At 29.6% G+C, this 13,712-nt stretch overlaps 1 long non-coding RNA gene across 2 annotated transcripts in view; it reads left to right on the plus strand.

Annotated features, from left to right (window-relative positions):
- The first annotated feature begins 7,446 nt into the window (after positions 1-7,446).
- LOC145277971 (uncharacterized) overlaps positions 7,447-13,712 on the plus strand; it is an 87,172-nt gene continuing 80,906 nt past the window's right edge. The window contains exons 1-2 of one of the 2 annotated variants that reach the window (XR_013868266.1): positions 7,447-8,307; positions 11,644-11,887. This is a non-coding gene — a long non-coding RNA (uncharacterized LOC145277971). The remainder of the gene's footprint in view (positions 8,308-11,643; positions 11,888-13,712) is intronic. The other variant, XR_013868262.1, reaches the window with a different exon arrangement.

Consider the following 13,712-nt stretch of genomic DNA (forward strand, 5'->3'; position numbering starts at 1 on the left):
CCATTATGAAGTAAGTTAAGGATTGTGTTTATCAACGTGGAATCCAAGTTCATATTTTCTTTTAGAGAATGTCTAGAAATATTTAGTACATTATTTAGTGAATATAGTTTGAAATGAATCCTGTGTCAGGATAAAAGAAAAAAACTCAGAAGAAAATTATTCATGATTATTTGGTAAGGCAGAAATTCCTGGTGTGCATTAATTCTGGTGTGCGCAAAATCCATGGTAAAACCTTCTAACATCTTATGGTGGAGCTAGGAGCAAATAAAGAAAGTCTCTAACTGATTTGTTTTTCCTGCAAAACGGTATTGATAATCAGGATTACAACATTCTCGATAGTTCTGGGCTGTTTAAAGTATCAATACATGCAAAGACAAAAATTAGTCTGCATAGTATTTACACAGGCTTGAAACAGAGAACACATTGAACGCTATGCTATTTGTTTTATGTGGGTAGGTGCCGTTCTTGTCAGAACTGACAACTTGAAAATAATTTTGATTAAGTTATCTCCCTTTGATTGTGCAGAGATGGTGGATTCATCTGTATGGTGACAATTCACTGCAAGTTTCTTTGGAAGTTATTTCTTTAACTGGGGCACGATTTTTACAGAATAGATGCTCTTCCTGAGATCAACCCAGTGAGATGATTGGAACCAGCATTTTTAGCAATGCACCATCTCTAGGTGATTCCCTACCACTGCTAAAAAGTACTGCACCTACCTATAGAAAAGAAATAAGTACAAAAACATTTTTAACAAGTGCATAAGTCAGACCAACAATATAGGGATGGGCTAAATTCTTATCTGAGCCTTACTTCACCATATTCTATGAAATATTTCTGTGATTCCTTTAGCCTCTTGATGTGCGTGAGAAAACTAACAACTGGTTTAATTATGGTTAGAATAATTTTATTCCTGTACATATGCAGCTGTGAAAACTGCAATAAAAATAAATAAAAACGATTGGCCTAAATGAAATACAAAACGTACAAAACGATATATTTTACAAAAATAGCATGAAAACAAACAAAATAATACAAAGAAAAGGATAGGAGATAGACATGACAGCGACACCAGACACATATGATACAAAAAAGGATTCTTCAAGACTATCACGTGGAATGAGAAATGTAGCTGCCAAACGTATATTAATTATATAAGTAAAAAAAGATTGAATATACTCTTATTAAAAACAAGGCTACGTACTACCTTTTAACTAATTCATGATCAACAAAACATTAAGATTTTGGATTCTTACCTCGTTGGCACTTTTAGGGGCTAAAGAAAAACTGCTACTACATTTGAAACTGGCCGAACGATGGACGTACAGTGAAACGAAGTGATCTGTTCTCTCCAGGGTCTAATCTCAGAAAGGCTTGGCATCCTTTCTATGATATCACTTCACCTGGGGCATTGACCGAATAACGACTCGGAAGTAGGAACACCTATCTTATTTTGCTATCTAAGCTATATATAACAAAATGAATAATTATTTTATTTAAATATATTTATACCACGTTTACAATATTACTCTAACTAAAACAATATTTTTCCTATCTTTTTTAGCCTTATCTTAAGGGCCTATTTTACAGTGACGGATTTAGCTAGGGTCTATTAGGCTTTGCTATTTGGCATTAAAAAGCCAGAATGCCAAAACCCATCTATTCTATAAAAAATGAATCTGGCGGCAGCCACAATTTCAGTGGTTATGCCCTGGAAACATTAACGGCTGAATGAACACGTGTACACCGAAGACTTTCATTTCTCAACAGAAAATAAACGACATGTTTATTTTATTCCAGCATTTGAGTTCTTTGTTTCCTTCATTCAATTCGTTTCATTATTTTTTCTTGTAGCGAGTTAGGGTATTTTATATCCTGGTCCGCAACAAAATTAACAAAGTTTATTATTATTATTATTATTATTATTATTATTATTATAAGTATTTTATATCCTGGTCCGCAACAAGCCACTAGTATATGTTAAAGTTTTTTCTTCTTCTTCTTCTTCTTCTTCTTCTTCTTATTATTATTATTATTATTATTATTATTATTATTATTATTAACCTTACATAAATTTATAATTATTAAAAGTAAAATATTTCGATGGATGATGAATTCACAAATTCGTTGTTGATGCTACATGATCCACATGTTTCCTTCTGTTTTCACTTTTTTCACTATTTTAATCTATTCCCACTCTAACTAAAACGATATTTTTCCTATCTTTTTTGGCCTTATCTTAAGCGCCTATTTTACACTGATGATGATTAAGTGATGTAACCGATAAACATGAGGCTATCCAATATATTTCACTATAAAATACGAAATGACTAGTAAATGGAATTAGTAGATAAGAATGTATACAAAATAGTTACAAATATTGTTACACAGTTATAAGTGTTACAAAATAGTAAATTAAATTAAAACAACAGAGCGATTAATTTAAATATAATCTTTACTTAACACAAACACAATAAAACATTTAACATAAATGAAAAACAAAAGCAAAAAAAAAATTACTTAAGCTCACAATGAAGTCAGAAAACCTAATTGCAGGGAGGTGAGGGTATTAGGAGAAGGAAGACAGAGTATGCTGGGTAGTTTAATTTAAATATTCACATAAAGAAATCTCAAAATTTTAAATTCATGGTATCTTTGGTCAGAGAAATATTTCAAAAGAAGTTGCCTTTTCTTAACGAGAGGTTTTAAAGAGGATTCTTTCGGTTGACTGAACCAAACTTGAACTCATCATGTTGACAAACCAACAAATACCGCCTTTACATGAAAATCTTTTATAGCAAGTCACAACAGGTATTAAAATATTCTAGAACCCTCTCGATCTTTCTTGGAGGTCTGGGAAAGTTCTGGGAGATTCTGTTTTTTTTTTTGTTTTTTTAAATCTTTTTATTTCTTTTCTATATTATTATAGATTTTAGTGAAAAAAAATCTTTCTAAAATGGCAGATAAGACCTTTATATATATTTAAGAAAGATGAATTAAGCCCTCATAACAATATCAACATCAAAGATTGTTTAAAACGTACATGAGCTCTGATATTTTGAGTTGTATGGTCAGATTTTTATCATGGCAAGATGAAGATTTTATTATGAATGCTTTAAAAATGTTTCTCTGTCAATACTTGTAACTAGTTTGTTTTCATGTTTATCAACTAATTCCATGTATTAACCATTTTATTTTTATAGGAAATTTAATTTCCGTTTATTTAAATTTCCTCGGCTAAGTTCTAAATTCAGTTCAAAATTTTCTGTGTATGTCTATTTAGCAGGTGCTGAACTCAAATTTAAATATGTTAAGGTCTTGGGGACTTTTTAGGCTAAATGTGTGTGGGGGGGGGAAGGATGAACTTTGTCATTTCTTTTTTGCATGGTGCAGGACTCAAATTTATATATGTTAAGGCCTAAAACTGCTCCGTTTGTTCATTTCCACCAGGATTTGACGTCCCCTGGGGGCGTTTGAGGCTAAATGGGGGTGGGGGAATGCTGAACTTAGTCATTTTTTTATGCATCGTTCACTGTGCACTCACAGGGGACCATGCATACTTCATTTGTTTTTGTTTTTTTAATGTTTCATGATAAAACAAGAAGTGTTTCCATATGGTTTTGTTTTTCGTTTCATGCTTAGTGACTTCCGTTCCATATTTAGCTAAACCGAGTCCACTTCTGGCATCTTAACTTTGTGTACTGAAGTTTTGGATTTGTCCATTTCATTTCCTCACACTATTGTTAAAGTTGAACTATAAAACCTTTTTACCAAAATAACAGGATTGGCCATTAAATAAATCGAAAAATGTGTTCATATGCTGAAAAAACAAAACAAAAGAAAAAAAAATGAAACCAATATGGACGATGTTAAGTTAACCCACTCACTTTTGTACATAATAAAATCAGAACAAAAGAGATTGCCACTCCTTATTCATAGAGTTTTCTAGGTGTATTGTGGGTTTGTGTAATTGGGAGGAGAGTATGCCAAAACATCATATACAAAAATAGTAATGAATACTCTGTTTAAAAATAACTGTCGCTTTTAAATATATATATCCTTTAATACTTGTCATGACTTACTATCTCCAAACAGGTGACGGGATTGGCAGACTTAAATGATTATTCTTACTTGCTTCCCACGAAGGCAGAGTTAGATGTGAGGTCGGTTTTTAATGTGGGGAAAATCTAGCTCCCCAAAAAGGGGCACTCTGGATAGAAACAAAAATACAAATTGTCTCAGTCACTGAACTCCCTTCCAAATCTTTAAATATTGTTTTCTTTTTTCAATTTCTTTTGGTGCTTGTGCTCTTTTGCCACCGAGATTTTTAAATAGTTTTTTTCAGGTTAAATTCAAGCTTCACGATATCATTTTTTGTTTTAATTTTAATTGTTAGGTGGAAGCACATAATAGTTACAAAACATTCTCCCCTCCTCATGTTAAGAATGGCTTTCAAAATAATAACGTTATTATTTCAGCACAGTGGGAAAAGTGCATAAGTACCATTTTATTATTTTTTTTTTTTTAATCTGGTGTTCAATCGATAATAATCCGCAGATATATTTGAAAAAAGACGAAAAGGAAAAAATTGTAAGAGGGGTGACGATTGTTCAGGTGTACCATTTCTTAAAAAATGGGTGGGGGAGGGGTCTTTATTTAAAACGAAATAGAGTTGCACTAATGCACCAGTGCACTAGCAGTGTCAGAAAATCTCCATTAAAAATGCGTGATAAAAACTTGAATAATTAGACTTACTATCTTTCGAAGCTTATAACTACTTGCAAAATGTAATTCAACCCCTAATTTTTTTTTTCAATAAAAGAAGCAAAGACCAAATTTTAAAATAATAACAGGCTTAATAGAAAAATATGCAATATTTATTTTTTTTAAATCGGTTTTCTTTAAAAAAGATTTCAAGAAAATCAACGAATTTTAACTTACTTCGAATATAATATATATATATATATATATATATATATATATATTTATATATATATATATACATACATATATATATATACATACATATATATATATACATACATATATATACATACATATATATACATACATATATATATATATATATATATATAAATTCCAAAAAAATCACTTACCTATAAAAATACTAATCAATGGGTACTTCCAGTCTTCATTGTTAAGAATTTATCCAGATTTATATTTTATATTTCAGGTCCTTTTTTAAATAAAATACTTTTTAACCAAGGATTTAAAAAATACCGCGACATCAGATGTTTCACAACTGGAATAAAGGGAGACAAATGTTTCCTTTTATTCGAGTTGAGAACTTCGGTGGCCTTAAGCGCCAGAATTAATCTCTCTTTCTATTGCTGACTGTAAACAAAAGTTAGTCGATATCAGCCATCGTAACTGTAAAAAAGATCATATTTCATTTATTAGTTTTTGCCGTTTAAAAAAATTCCACTCGACTGGTTTTCCATTTTTTTTTTTCTCTCTCTTAAAGAAATACATGAGTTTTTGATTTCATATATTTTATTTCTTCCTTATGGGGTGATTTTTTTTTTTAATCTAAAAAAAAACATTTAATCTAGCAGAAAAAGTTGTTGTAGGTATTCAATCTTTTCCGGACAAAATTTAAAAAATGTGAGGTTTCACTTAAAAAAAAAATCAACGTGGTTTTTTAAAAAAAAGGTTTTAAACTTTTGACTTTTTGCACAAAACTATTCTTTTGTTTGTTTTACATTAGATTATTTTATTTATTGATTTTTTTTTATCTTCAATTTGTGATATATAAATCTGAGGGGGGTGAATTTAAAAAATGTTTGTCTAGAATATTATATTCGGTTTATTGGAAAGAGCATAAAATTTCACATTAAACCTGCAAATATTGTAAAAATTGAACCAATAGAAAAATTTTGATAGATTTTTAAATTTAAAAAATTGAAAAAAAATTTAACTCGTGAAATTCAATTCATTTTATTACGTAAAAAAATGGCTGCATGAGCGCGCGCAGGCACTTTGTAAACACGTTTTTTTTTTTGTTTTTTTTTTAAATAAATAATAATATTTCTATTATTTTTAAAAAAATCTTTAATAGTTTATTTTGAAAGTATATTCCATAAAGAAATTAAACAAACCACTTTAAAAAGATAAATTACGAGTTTTGTGTATTTTATTCGCAGTCTTGTGTTAAGGGTGTCAAAAATTCCCCAAAATTCCTCTCTTTGAGGCGGTAAGTTTGGGAGAATGAGTTATAAATAAAAAACCAGACAAAATACTGTTAGAAACTCGCTCAATACCGTGACATAGGCTGACATATATTCGACGGCTTTTCAACAGTATTTTGACTGTTTTTTTTTTTATATATAACTCATTTTCCCAAACTAACCGTTTCAGAGAGAGAGAGAGAGAGAGTAGGCCGCCGCCGTTGTAAATTTCCCAATACATCGGTAAACACTGTATGTTTTTCGAGCTGAATAAACATGCTACATTAAATATAAACACTAAAAACATATCCAGTTAGGTAGAAAAGTAACTTATCTGGGTTTGTATTAGTGTACGTACACATAGATTCGAAAAAGTTGTCAAAAAACAAATATATAACAAATAAATGTTATCAAAGGCAAGATAAGTTACTTTTCTACCTAACTGGATATATTTTTCGTGTTTTTATTCAATGTAACATGTTTATTCAGCTCGAAAAACTTACAGTGTTTACCGATGCAATGATGCATTGGAAAATTCAAGATGGCGTCTGACTCTCTCTTTAACACGGTAAGTTTGGGAAAAGGTGTTATAAATAAAAAAAACTGGATAAAATACTGTTAAAACTCGCTCAATATATGTTACTGTGACATAGGTTGACATATATTCGGCGGGTTTTTAATAGTATTTTATCTAGTTTTTTATTTATAACACCTTTTCCCAAACTTACCGTGTTAAAGAGGGAGTGAGGCGCCATCTTGAATTTTCCAATACATCGGTAAACACTGTATGTTTTTCGAGCTGAATAAACATGTTACATTAAATAAAAACACGAAAAATATATCCAGTTAGGTAGAAAAGTAACTTATCTTGCCTTTGATAACATTTATTTGTTATATATTTGTTTTTTGACAACTTTTTCGAATCTATGTGTACAGACTGTACAGTAATACAAACCCATTAATATGTGTCATTTTTACCGAGAACTATACAAGTAAAAATGAAAATAATAATCCGAATAATGAATCCATATCTAAAAAATTTCGAAAAATAAATTATTTTAACATAAAAAATCAATGAACAGCAGTTTACATTTTTTTTCCTCGTTTGGATTATTTATTTAAACATTAAATTGTTCTCGGAAGGGTTTTTTTTTTTTTTTTTGTATGTGATCAAATAAATAAGACGCAAATCGAGAAAAAGAAAAAAAAAAGAAAAAAAAAAAAGAAAAAAATTCCAAGGTCGAAACAAAGAAAACAAATTAGTAGGCGTGACTAGCCTACTAAAATTCTGACGCAATAGCCGAAGCACCTCATTTATTTCGCATTCCAGGAAATATCCTAACGCACTTTGGATTTATTAAATTTATTTAATTGTTTATAAAATTTATTTTCTATAAAGTTTTAGGTATTAAATATTGTTTATATGCTACAATATTTCTTTTTTATTTAATTTTTCACGAATTTTTAAATGTAATACTCCGTGGAACTATTTCTTTCGAATCCGTGTATGTAAACAGTGAACAGGCTTAAATGTAGGAAGTACAAGTATAAAAACGCATTCGGACGCCAGTTTACTTTTAGTTGCGGTGACCAGATGAACCATTCTATCATCCTATTTTGTTTGTCCCCCTCACTTTTTTTATAAAAAAAAAAAAAAAAAAAAAAAAAAAAAAGAACCAGATCGTAAACTTTTTCTCTTTTTCTTAAAGGAGGTTTGGTAACTTGTATAATTTTACTTTTTTAAAGAAAAAATTCCAGATCATGTATTTGATTTTGTTGAAAAAATAAAATTATTTGTTTTATAATTCAATCATATTTTTGCCGTTTTATTATCATTTGCCTTGCCTTTTTCTTTCACAGTTGCTTTGCGTGGCATCGGGTTTTAGATGGCTATGTTTCTTCCTTCGTTCCTTCCATGTGCAAAGTCCGACATTGGTTATAGGAAAATGAGAGGCGAAAGTGTTTCCTGTGTTTGCGTTTCCACTACCAACTTTATTACCTTCCAATTCATCTGGTCTCAAAATTTCTTTCGAGGGAAGAAAGCTGAAAATGGCCGTTTCGGGTTTGAAAACTATTTTCGCAGCGCACTTCCCACTTTTTCCTAAAGATTTAGTTAACGGTAAGGGAGTTTAACCATTTATATTTTCATGGTGATAAAAATTACCATAAACCGGAATTTATAAAAAAAAAAAAAAAAAACTTCCTATAAATTTCTCTGAAATCTTAATTCTGAAATGCTTTCCTATTTCTGATCAAATCTTTAAAATTAAAAGCAATATTTTCTATTTATAAAATAGAATTTGGTTAATCTGCGTTTTTTTATGGGGGGGGGGGTGATAAGCAAAGACGCCAACGAACTAAAAAGGTGAAAAAAAAAATCAAATACAAATGTTGCCATAGTCAATAGTTACTTTTGTATCTACCTGACTTTTATGTTTTCAGTTTTTAATCTTAGTTTAATGTCAAATCCTCGGATGACTCAACCAACAAATATGGCGTCACCTTTGTTTCCCATGGAGAAGATTCTAGAAATGTCACGCGATAGGCCGCCATCTTGATTGCAAAGTAACTCGCAAAAAGCTGTATATTTCACATTAAAAAAACATTTAAAACTATGTTGAAACAAAAAAAAAGAATCTTATGAACAAAATTATTAAATATAACATCCATTTATTGTGATTTTTATTTTTATCTTGGTCGTTTGTTGGCTTCTGCTGAATCTCCCACCCACTTTTTTTTTTTTTTTAAATCGAACTTGACCATTTTATTTTTAGAATGACGAAAAATAGGTTTGGATAACTGAATTCTTTTCGTAAGCAAAATATTCCTTTTCTGATATAAAATTATTTCTTAAAAGTACGGAGTCAAATTGCATCTTTACCTAATCCACATAGTTTAAACCTTTGTAACATTTAATAATTTTTCGGTGCAAGTCTATTATTGGGCCGAAAATGAAGTCGGTTACATGGAAAATCTGCAAAAAAACAGTATAACGTACGTACTTGTCATTGCATGTACATGTCATATTCCAAAAATCACGTAAATCGATCAAGTAGTTTTTTTTTTATTTAAGAAAATCAAATATTAAAGCACAGTTAATCGAGAATAAGTCGAGCGCCATGTTGGATCGACACTATGTCAGCTAACGCCACCTAACAGCCAAATGCGATCCACGGATCAAAGAAGGGGGAGATAATTGACATATTTATTTATTTTTTTATTTTTTTCCTGAAATGCCGAAAACAAACTTTTTCCTATTACAAATTAATAAAGTAACAATAACGACTTCTTTTCCTTTTTAGGAATGTCCGATTCAGTTATTTATTTGGAATAAAATGTCCGAATCAGTTATTTATTTGGAATGAAAAAAAAATATAAACTGATAAAATAAGACAACGACTTCTTTTCCTAAGAGTCAACAAATTAATAATTTCAAATACTGATTTCATGTCCGAATCAGTTTTTTTTTTAATAGACTTTAAGCGGACATGGAAAAAAAGGCGATTATCTCCCCCTTCTTTGATCCGTGGATCGCATTTGGCTGTTAGGTGGCGTTAGCTGACATAGTGTCGATCCAACATGGCGCTCGACTTATTCTCGATTAACTGTGCTTTAATATTTGATTTTCTTAAATAAAAAAAAAACTACTTGATCGATTTACGTAATTTTTGGAATATGACATGTACATGCAATGACAAGTACGTACGTTATACTGTTTTTTTGCAGATTTTCCATGTAACCGACTTCATTTTCGGCCCAATAATAGACTTGCACCAATTTTTCTTATAAAAATTTAGTTGACCGCCATTATCGATTGTAGAAAAATATTAAGAAAAAAGTATTAAAACTGTTTAAGGTGGCAAGATGGTGTTCGAAAATCCAGTCTTGTTATCAGTTTGGGGAAAGGTTGGTCATCTGTACATACCTAGCCCCTTTTTGAATAACGTGCCGAGTTAACTTCGAAATTTGACTTTTGATTTAATTGTTACACCATTTGTTTTTTTCTGTTCAAAGTCAACAACTCGGCAGTTTATTCAAATTAACTAAGTTCTTCGATGCAAATGTGACCAATCTTTCCCCAACCTGATAACGAGACAAGATTTTTAGGACCCCATCTTGCTACCTTAACCATGCGAGAAAAATTCTGTTTAGTCTTTATTTTTGAGGAATTTAAAATCCATTTAGTATTAATCCGGTACTTGAGAAAAACGTTTGAAATATGTCAATATTATTCAACATTGGGTGGAATTTGGACCCCCATTTTAACATATTAACACATTTTAAACTTTTTCTCAAGTTGCATGCGTAATACTAACTAGATTTTAATTCTAATTCTTTAGGTACGTGCAAAATGAATGGCCGATCCCTAAAATGCATAAACATTTTGATTCATTTAAAATTTCAGGAAATGAATTAATTTTAATGAAAATTGTTTAAATGTATTTTTTGTTAAAGTTTTCAAGTACTAAAAAAGTATGATTTTTTTTTTATATATAAAAATAAAGCATTGTAAATGTTAAATATTTCAGGATATTACAATGAAAAGCCTATAACATCCATTTTAGTGAAATCAATATAACTAAAGAAAAATCGATTTCTCAAACAATATCATTGAATTAAGTGTTTTTAATATTTTCATAAAATGATATTGAAAAAAATTCTTGTGATTTTAATAATTCTCACGATTTCAAATGTAATATTTTTCTTGGTATATGCATGATTCGTGTAAATATCGGTGAGATTTTTTTTATAATCCTGAAAAAGAAAAAAACCTCCAGAAATACAAAAATTAAGATATTTTTCAAATTCCTCTTTAACTAAAATTGCCTTTCTGGCGTTTTGGGCTTCCGTAGAACTTATATGCAACGTTTGTCTTTTTTTTTTTTTTTTCTTTTTTTTTTTTTTTTTTTTTTTTTTTTGTGCAAAAATAGATGTTACTAAACTCTAGCTTTTGGGGGTAAGGCAAGCTATTTTTTGTACAAACAAGTTTTTTTTTTTTTTTTTTTTTTTTTTCAATATCTCAAGACTACTAATTATCTTTGAAATAGTCCCAGAAAACTCTTTCTAAAAGGGATTTTACAACGTATTTAAATTCCAAATTTAGTTGAACTTATCAGCTTGACAACTGTTTTATGTGTAAAAAATATTTTTTTCCTTTTAGAGATTAACTTTCAAACACAAATGTAATTGGAAACCTACAAAAAAAAAAAAGTCAGCTTTAAAAAAAAACCATGCCCCCCACCCCACCCCTATCAGTTTCCATCATTAAATTGCACGTACCTATTCAGTAAATAGTCTAGAATTGAAAAATATAAAGAACTGTGATTATGAAATTGTTACATTTCAGGCCATTTTCTGTTTTAAATAAAATAGTTTTAAACTTGAAAAAAAAAATATTTTTCCAAAACTTTTGTCCACTCTTTTTGCTCCCTGAATTTTTTTATATTCTATGTAGCATCTGCTTCGTTGACTGAAACAACCAGGTGTGCATTATTGATTTGCAAAAAGGCCACAATCTCTATTGCTGAACAAGTGAAATTATAAAACCACTTCAGAAATAATGGCTGGTGAGTTGGGGTTTAAACTGACCAAGTTAGGAGCTTTTGTCCCCTGAATTGACATTGTTGTAAAAAACACTTGCCTGCTTGTGGAAGATGCTGATGGGTACAAAAAAGGGACCAACTTTTGAAATGATTTATGTAAGTGTCTCTCTTCAATAACAACTTGCATTTTGATTTCTATAGTCTGTGAAATTTTAGTTTATAACTTTAAACATTTAACTTTTTTTTACTTAAGAATGGGAATCTGAATTTTGCTTCTTTTTTTTTTTTTTTTTTTTTTTTTTTTTTTAACACTCTGGAGAGATGACACCTTATCCGACCTTTAGGATATAAAGTGTCACCCTTATCAGTTTCTGTGCAGACCTTTTTATGAAACTGGATTTTTCTTTTACCTTTGTGAGGTAGCCACTCGATATGGTCCCTCAGATCAACCCCCCCCCTCTAGTTTCCCATACTCAAACATTTTATGATTCTCCCATTTTAAGTAATGCAATTTGTTTTTCAAGCAAAATTTATTGAATTCTTTTACTTGTAAGACTTAATCTTCTCGTTTTCAAAGATATTTAAAACAATTTTTCTTTTCATGTTCATTTTTTTTATATACAACATAACACTTTGCTTCTTTTAGAAGCACCAATGAGCTGGAATACATGACATGAGTTTAAAATTGCGCTTTAATTTGATTTGAAATTGTCAGTCTGGTAAAATTGCAGTTTGACATGATGCAATTAAAATGAAGGTGATGAATATGGACATTTTTTAAAAATATTAAATAAAAGATGATTTCAAATCAAAATCCATTTAGGATTGTGCTTATTTTAAAAAAGAATACTTGACATGTAAACATATGCTGAAATAATTGCTAAAAGAAAACAATGTAATCTTCATACGTTTCAATACATTTCACATGATTTTGAAATCCATTTTTATATTTTTTTTTTTTTAGAAAACTTATTGCTAGATTGTAAATTAATTTTTCACCAAAATGTTAGTGTTGGTAGTTATTGTTGTTGTGGAAACTACTTTTGTACCCATTTATTTCCCTGGCCACAGAAATCTGAATGTGACTCGTGCTTGAACATAAGCAGCAGACGTTGTCCTTAGATTTATCTGCTTCCCCTCTTCAACAGTGAAACACCCAGGGGAATTTCATCTCCCTTCTCACAAGTTGGACACAAAATTGATAAACTGCAGGTAATAAATATATCGTGATTTTTACCATTTACTCCATATTTAATTCCATCTTTTATTTTCCCAAATGAAATTAGGAAATTTTGACTTGTTACAAAAAACATGGTTTTTATATGAAGAAAAAATTTTCTAATATAAAACTATGTACAAAAAACATGGGATATTTTATAGAATCACTTGTTTTTAATTGGGTGTTTTATAACAAGGTAAGACAAAAAGGCCGGAATAAAGTTTCGCAAACTAATAATTTGTAATGGATTTGATCAAAAATACAAAAAGTAAACTAGACGCCAGTGATTCTATAAAAATACCCTTTCTCCAGATTCATGGGTTCAAAGTCTTATTTAATTGAAAAATATATTATAAATATTTGATTTAAATGTTTGATTACTATCTGAAAATTGATAGATTTTAACAATGCAACAACTTTTTATAATTCTGTTTAAAATATTATGGTTAAATTATATATTAAAATAGCTCTTTTCTCATACAAGTGTCAATCTTTAAATGACCTTCACGTTTTTGCAGTAGATACATAATCAGGAATATTCATATATTAGACTTTTTTTTTTTTTTTTTTTTTTTCAACTTAAAAGATTTTTTAACAATAAACTCTCTAGGATATTTTGTATGCTTCAAAACATGCCTTCCAGTCCCTTTTCAGCTTCTTATACCTCATGTTCTAATTTGGAAGCAGTTTGGAGCATTTTAAAGGTTTGTGGTGCGAGTTAGCTTGTTTTTTTTTTTTTTTCTATTTTGAAACTTGATATTT

The sequence above is a fragment of the Euprymna scolopes genome, chromosome 6 (genome assembly GCF_053919585.1).
Source record: "Euprymna scolopes isolate OS-2025 chromosome 6, ASM5391958v1, whole genome shotgun sequence".
NCBI lineage: Eukaryota > Metazoa > Mollusca > Cephalopoda > Sepiida > Sepiolidae > Euprymna > Euprymna scolopes.